The sequence below is a fragment of the Mustela erminea genome, chromosome 2 (genome assembly GCF_009829155.1).
Source record: "Mustela erminea isolate mMusErm1 chromosome 2, mMusErm1.Pri, whole genome shotgun sequence".
Classification (NCBI taxonomy): Eukaryota; Metazoa; Chordata; class Mammalia; order Carnivora; family Mustelidae; genus Mustela; species Mustela erminea.
In genome coordinates this window covers 137,755,268-137,763,156 of record NC_045615.1, presented here as the reverse complement: position 1 = coordinate 137,763,156, position 7,889 = coordinate 137,755,268, and positions in this window count along the sequence as shown.

The following is a 7,889-nucleotide window of genomic DNA, read 5'->3' as shown; positions in this document are numbered from 1 at the left end:
AATTTACGATCATCATGAGGAAGTTGGGTCTTTCTGGGAATTCCTGGCAACAAGGGCACCTAGCTTGCAGTGAACATCGAATCAATCACTCAGAGCCATTTCCCCAAAGCCACAGGCTTTCGTTTTCCTCCACGCCCTTCAGCTGCATACACAGCTGCCGCCAGAATTCCTCGCCTTAAAACCACAGCCTGGAACGTGTGGGTTGGGCGACTCAACTAGCCCGCCCCCAGGTTCAAGACAGCTCTCGAGACCGAGCCAGTTATTTCAGTTTTCAAATAAAAAGCAGCCGCCATCTGCCAGTGATGACCAAATTCAGAAGGAATAAATTTCACTTGAGGCTCTGATTCAGAATGAAACAGTGACGTCGGACATGCCAGGGGATGAAGGTAAGGTTAGGCTGATGTAAACCTCAGAACACTAGAAACGGAGGGAAAGCCACCAACTTGGCTTCCCAGAGGGCTGGGGCCACAGCCTTGCATCCGACAGGTGTTTGGGAGCTGGGGGAGGCGACCTTGGAGCTGTTCTGAGAAATGGTGCTTCTCACATTTGCTCCCTTCCAGTGCCCCCTGGTGGAAGCCTGTTCCCCCACAGCCTCGTTGTGGCCACCCACCCCCGTCTGGAGGCACCAGGAGCCTTGTGCCAGGGAGACAAGTGTGGAAAAAAGGATTCCCAGGAAGGAACACGAGCCCCAGCTCAAAGGGGAGGTTGGACTGCCTAACCCATGAGAGATGTGTCATTCCGAAAGGTCACAGGGATTACACCAGGACGTGGTGCCCTTTTCCTGATTTGCAGGGACCTGGGGTGTAATTAAAGATACTTGCCAGGGGAATAAGAAGCAGGTGAAAAGATCAGCGCAGGCGTAAGCCTGGGAGAGGAAGCGCCGGCTGGCTCCTTCCTGAGATAATCCTCAACCCTTCCAGCGGGCAAATAGTCATTGCCCATCTCTGGGGCATTTTAGTCTCTCTGGCAGGGGCCTTTGATATGCACGAGCTTCTGCCTAAACCTGGAATTTTCCAAAGGCACAAAAGAGTTTTCTCTCTGCAGGTTAATTTCTCTGCAAAGCATGGCTTCTAGAATCCCAGGTTGCATACAGAACTGATTCTCCATTTGTTCACTGACCTCGAAAACCTGGGTGAAGCTGTGAATCGAAAACGACCACAGATCTAATAATCACGGATATCTGCTTCGGAGGGAATTGAAATTTCAGTCTATAAATAAAGATGCCTAGTGGCTTGGAAAGTCATGCCAAATGAGGGAACACCAGGGAACTAATCGGCGTTCACACACACACACACACACACACACTTTCTTTTTTCATTTACTGAACAATTATTTCTTGGGCAGCAACTTGCTGGGCAGAGGGATGGAATGGTGAACAAGGCAGAGGTTGGCCTTCCCTCCCACAGCGGCTGCTGGTTTTCCAGGGAGAAGGAAAACCTTCTCATACTTAAATCAGTGGCAGCATAGGTCTGTGCCTTTGCTACTGAATCAGGAAAAATAAGTATTTTTGAAAACACTGATTCCGAAATCGTAGACTGCAGAAGAGAGCAGAGGTCACCCTGGGGATATTTTGGGGTTTGTAATCTACTCATCGGCTTGTAGTCCTACAGGTGAGTAGGGGAAGGCCTTTGCCTAGTGCCTAGATATCTTTCCCACCTGCTGAGTGATACCAGCAATTCCTTCTGGAAGGTTCTGTGTATTTAAATTTAAGGTATTGTGATAGGTAATTTTATGGGACACCTTGGCTGAGTTATGTTGTCCAGCTGTTTGATCAACATAATTCTGGATGTTTCTGTGAAAGGGTTTGGGGGATGAGGATTTAAATCAAGATTTAAGTCAGTGGTCTTTGAATAAAACAGATTACTCTGCACAATGTCGGTGGGCTTTGCCCAATCAGTTGAAGGCCTTAAGAGAATAGAGTCTGACCTCACCGGAGCGAGAGGCATTCTGCCAGCAGACCGCCTTTGGACTTGAACACAACTCTTCCCTGAGTCTCTATCCTGCCAGCCCACCCCATTAGATTTTGGACCTGCCAGTTCCCACAGTCTTATGAACCAATTCCTTAAAATCAGTCTCTCTCTTCACCTCAATATAGGGGTCATGCTTATAAACATGAAAATGCCTTCCAAAGAAGGACTACAGTGTAGCATGTTTCCTACTGTATCTGTTTATGATATCATTGATACCTTACCAACAGTAAGTTTCAGAGCCTCTCCTGAGAACTGTTTGGGTGGTGGGGAGAGAGAGAGCCCTTGAGTCCTGAACGGTGGGAACATCTGCCTTTGAGTCAGGGGTGGAGAGTCAGCTCAGGACAAGGGAATTGGGAGCGAAGAATCAGCTTTGGCTTGCTTGGCCTTATTCCCTTGTTTTGTCTTCAGAGGGAGAGTCAGATCTACTTATATCTGTTTACCTTAAAACATAGCCTGTGAGTACCTGACTGAGTTCTAGGGAGCTGGCTGAGGGAACAGGTTGGGAATTAAATGAGTAATCTCTATGATTTGGGTGCCTCAGCTCTGCTGTCTTATTTTATCTTTTCATCCATAAGGATAGTCTTGTTCTGCTCCCAGTCTCTGAGCCAAAGTCTCTGGGCTTGAATTCCGACTCAGCAGCTTTTTAATTCTGTGACAAATTACTGAACTTCTCCTTCTCTTAGCATTTTCACTCTGTAAAATGGGGTAATAACAGGACCGATCTCAATGTTTAGGGAGTAACTTAGTATAAAATGTAGTGAGATCTTAGTGTAGAGCCTGCTTACAGTAAGGCCTATGTTGGGGAACTGCCTTTCCTAGAAGGTAGGTTTCATTCCTATATTTTCCAGATAAGGTTGCTGAGTGATTGGCCAGAATCACATTGTTGCCACAAGAAAATGGAGCCATAAAATTAACAAGTCAGAAAACGACAGATGTTGACAGGGATGTGGAGAAAGGGGAACCCTCCTGCACTGTTGCTGGGAATGCAAGCTGCTGCAGCCACTCTAGAAAACAGCATGGAGGTTCTTCAAAAAGTTAAAAATAGAGCTACCCTACGACCCAGCAATCACACTACTGGGTATTTACCCTAAAGATACAAATGTAGTGATCCGAAGGGGCGTGAGCACCCGAATGTTTATAGCAGCAACACCCACAATATCCAAACTATGGAAAGAACCTAGATGTCCATCAACAGATGAATGGATAAAGAAGATGTGGTATATATACAATGAAATACTATGCAGCCATCAACTGCCCCTCCCCGAAATCTTGCTCTTTGCAATGACGTGGATAGAACTAGAGGGTGTTATGCTAAGCAAAATAAGTCAATCAGTGAAAGACGATTATCATATGATCTCCCTGATATGAGGAATTTGAGAGCCAATGTGGTGGGTGATGGGCAGTAGGGAGGGAAAAAATGAAACAAGATGGGATCAGGAGGGAGACAAATCATCAGAGATTCTTAATCTCAGGAAACAAACTGAGGGTTACTGGGGATGGGGGAGAGGGATAGGGTGGCAGGGTGATAGACATTGGGGAGGGTATGTGCTACGGTGAGTGCTGTGAATTGTATAAGACTGAGGATTCATAGACCTGTACCCTGGGGCAAATAATACATTATGTGTTAAAAAAAAAAAGAAGAGAAAAAAAAGAAAAAAAAAGAAAATGGAGCCATGATTTGACTGCAAGTTGGTCTATACCAAAACCCACTCACCCCCATGCGCTGTCCTAATACGGAAAAAGTCCTCAAACACCAGAGAGGGTTTCACTCTTTCATCTAGCATCTCAGGGATTGGTGCTTGATTTTGGATAAGTTGCTTCTTTATTTAATGTCTCTGGGACAGCGGGTTAGGCTTATGACCTATAAGTACTAGCCAAAGCTCCGGAAGCCATTCTTGTCAACTTCGCTGTTCTACTTAGTCAAAAGGTTGTGGTCAGCCCTGCTTGTTCTGTGGCCAGCCTCATGCTGTGCGATGTCCTGTGGTAGAATGAGCTACTGAAGAGTAGAGCCCAGGTGGGGTGTGGGGGTGTGGGGGTATGGACGAGGCTAATTTATTGAGTTCTCTGTGTGCCCGGCAGCCGTGCTGGGGGCTCTGGGAAGCGCCGACATGGAGGAGATTACAGTGTGGTTCAGTGGTTCTCAAAATCAAGGGATTTTTGTACGCCGCTCCCCCTCCCCCACCCCCACCCCAGGACGTTTGACAATGCCTGGGAGTTTTTTGGTTTTCACGACTGGGAAGAGGAGGTGGATGTGAAAGCAGGGAGGGGTTGCTGCTGATTCTTGGTCATAAAGGTGCTGCTGAAGAAACTGTAGGGCACAGGACAGCATCCCCCAACTCCCCAAGAATCATCCAATCTAAAAAGTCAACTGTGGGGTGACCGAGAAACCCTATGAGAGATGGAGCCTACGCAAAGATGGTCCTTGAGATGGACGTCCTTGAGATGGCCGTCTAATGTGGTGCCCAATTACTAGCCACAGCACAGGACAGATCACTTGTGCTCTGGGAGCCTGGAGGACCATTAGATGGGAGTGAACTGCAGTGGAAGTCCTTTTCAGGCTGGAGGCAGGAGTGCTGGGGGTGACTGTGAGAGCAGAGCAAGGGCAGGAAGCTGGTGCGTGAGCAGTGGTGAACGTGGAGAGTTGGGAGTGGAGCTGGCCAGGTTATGGAAGGCGATGAGTGTAAGAGAGGGTATCCTCTTGGGGCGCCTGGGTGGCTCAGTGGGTTAGGCCGCTGCCTTCGGCTCAGGTCATGATCTCGGGGTCCTGGGATCGAGTCCTGCATCAGGCTCTCTGCTCAGCAGGGAGCCTGCTTCCCTCTCTCTCTCTCTGCCTGCCTCTCCATCTACTTGTGATTTCTCTCTGTCAAGTGGATGGATAAAATCTTTAAAAAAAAAAAAAGAGAGAGGGTATCCTCTTGATGCTGTATGTAGTTGAGAGTCTTTTCAGGAGCTGAGGAAGGAGAGCAGTTGGCTGAAACAGACTTTCAGGAAAATGGACTTAGAGGATGGATCGAAGGAGAGGATGCTCAGGGGCAGGGCTCAGAGGCTGGGACTTCGGCCAATTCATTCAGTCACTGAGCGACACTGTGCCCAGAGGTTGAGAGGAGACTCCGGAGTCGGGCTGCCTCGGTCCGATCCTGGCTGTCCACTTAAAAGCTCTTTGACTCTCAGCAAGGAGGCTCCCCTCTGTGGCCAGATTCTTCATCGTAAAGAGGCAATCTATTTAACCCAGGGTTAAGTGAGGAGTCAATGAGTTACCGCAGAAACGCAGATGTGGGCTGATGAGGGCTTGGATGAGATTGGTAGCAGGGCGAGAAGAAGGAAAGAGCCAAACAATTTCAACAGACTCATGGCAGATGGGATACAAGGGACCGGCTTCGGGCAGAATCCATTCTGTGCTGGAATCATACTCAGACATGGGAAGATTAGAAAAGGGCATCCAATATAGGTTTTTGTTTTGTTTTGTTTTCTTACGAATATGGTATTTATTTGTCCTCCCTCTGTCAAACCCTGAGCCAACCACTTTCCCTGGGGTGTATGGGAAAAGGAACATGAGGGCAGATGAGACACAGGAGAAAGACCTATGGGGAGGTGGAGAAGGTTCCATCACATGGTGAAGGGAGTGAGAAAGGCCACCATCAGGCAAAGGAGCCCTATGGCCACCAAGTGGGCAAAGCCCAGAATGGCGTAGGAGAAGAGCTGTTGCTTCAGAGAGGGGTTCCTGGCATAATCAAAATGAGGCTCCTGAACACAGCCTCAATTCTAGCCCCACAGCCAGCCACTCCTACCATGACAGCCCCGGCCCCGATGCACCTGGCTGCTGTGTCCGTGTCCCTTGTAATGGCACTGGCTCAGAAGCCGGGTCTGGGAAGCAGGGAGTTCGGGGGAGCAGGGGGCTGCCAAGCTGCTGAGACTCTCATCTGTCAGCGTCTCTGGTGGTTTTAGCACCGGTGCAGACAGTGGTCGGCTCAACCGCTGAGAGGTGTTCTTGACCAAGAAGGGGTAGAGAGGAACTCTGCACAGGTGCACAATTTCAGGGGATGAAGGGCTGTGGCAGGAGAGCTGCCCCCGGTGCAGAGAGGACAGAGAGGGGTGTGGGGAGGGCTAGGATAGTTTTCTTATTGGGGCTCATGAGGAAGATGAAAATTCCAGTTGGGCAAAAGGTAAGTCAGTGGCTGAATTAGAGAAATAAAAAGTTTTTTAGGAAAAAGTTTTTTTTCCTAAAAGTCACATACATGTAAAATCAGATTATGTGGGGGGGGGGGTTGGTGCTGAGTGATACAAGTTCTTTTATATTTTGGATATGAACCACTTATCCAATATATGATTTACAAATATCTACTCCCATTCAATAGTTTGCCTTTTTATTTTGTTAGTGGTTTCCTTTGCCACGCAAACCTTTTTAGTTTGATGTAGTTTTCTTTTTGGGGTCCTTTCCTGATGACCCAGTAATTTCACTTCTGAGTATTTACCTGAGGAAAACAAAACCACTGATTTGAAGAGATAAATGCACCCCTATATTTACTGCAGCTTTATTTATAATAACCAAGATAAGGAAACAGCCCAGGTGTCTACTCTGGTGCCTGGATACCCAGACTCGATATCCACTGTGTATCCAGAGGACTGGATAAAGAAGCTGTGAGATATAAATATATAACTCAGTGGTGAGAAAGAATGAAATCTTACTGTTCACCCACATGGTGGACCTAGAGGTGATTATGTTAAGTGAAATAAGTCAGACAGAAGAGACAAATATCATATGATTTCACTTACATGTGGACTCTAAAACACAAAGCAAATGAACAAACCAAAACGGAAACAGACTCAGAATACAGAGAACAAACTAGGAGTTGCCAGAAGAGAGAGAGGTGGAGGCACAGGCAAAATGGGCGGAGGGGATTACGAGGTACAAAGTTTCAGACATGAAATAAGTAACTCACAGGGATGAAAGATTCAGCATAGGGAGTTCAGTCAATAATATTGTCATAACACTGTATGGTGACAGACAGTAACTACACTTACTGTGGTGAACATTACATAATGTATGTAATTGTTGAATCACTATGTTGAATACCTGAAATGAATATAATATTTTATGTTGACTATACTTCAATAAACTGCGGGGAGAGCAGGCCTGGTGTGCCTCAGGAGCAGCGAGGCGGGCAGTGTGGGTGTGTGACATGAGCAAGATCATGTTGGACAGAAATGAGGGGCAATGGGAGGCCAGTTCACAGAGAGTTTTATAGGCAAGTGTGAGACATTCGGCTATAACTGTCAATGAAATGGGGAGTCTTTGTGGGATTTGGAAACAAGGAGCAACATGATCCGACTTAGGTTTTCCATTAATTACTCTGGCTGCTGTGCCAAAAAGAGACCATAGGGAGTTTAGGGTAGAAGTGGGATGAAGTCAGCAGGCTGTAGGTATAATCCAGATGAATGATGGTGGCTTAGGCCACCATCTTAGTAACAGAAGGGTAGGAAAAGCAGTAAGATTGTGTGTGTGTGTGTGTGTGTGAGAGAGAGAGAGAGAGAGAGGAAAAGAGAGAGTTTTAAACCATGGTGAAATATACATAACATAAAATTTGCCATTTTAATTATCTGTAAGTGTATAGTCCAGTGGCATTAAGTATATCTGAATTATCATACAACCATCCCCACTGTCCATCTCTGGACCATTTTCATTCCAAACTGAAACTCTTGAATACATTTTGAAGGCAGAATCAACATGCTTTCATACAGGTTAGACTGGGGTGTGAGAGAAAGAGAAGAGTCAAAGACAACTCCAAGATCATTGACCTGAGCCACTGGAAAAATGATATTGCTACTGATGAAATGGAGAGGATGGGTAGAGCAAATCTGGGGAGGAAGGAAGAGAAGGAGTTCAGATTTCTTCATGTGAGCTGGAGGTGTCCACTAGAC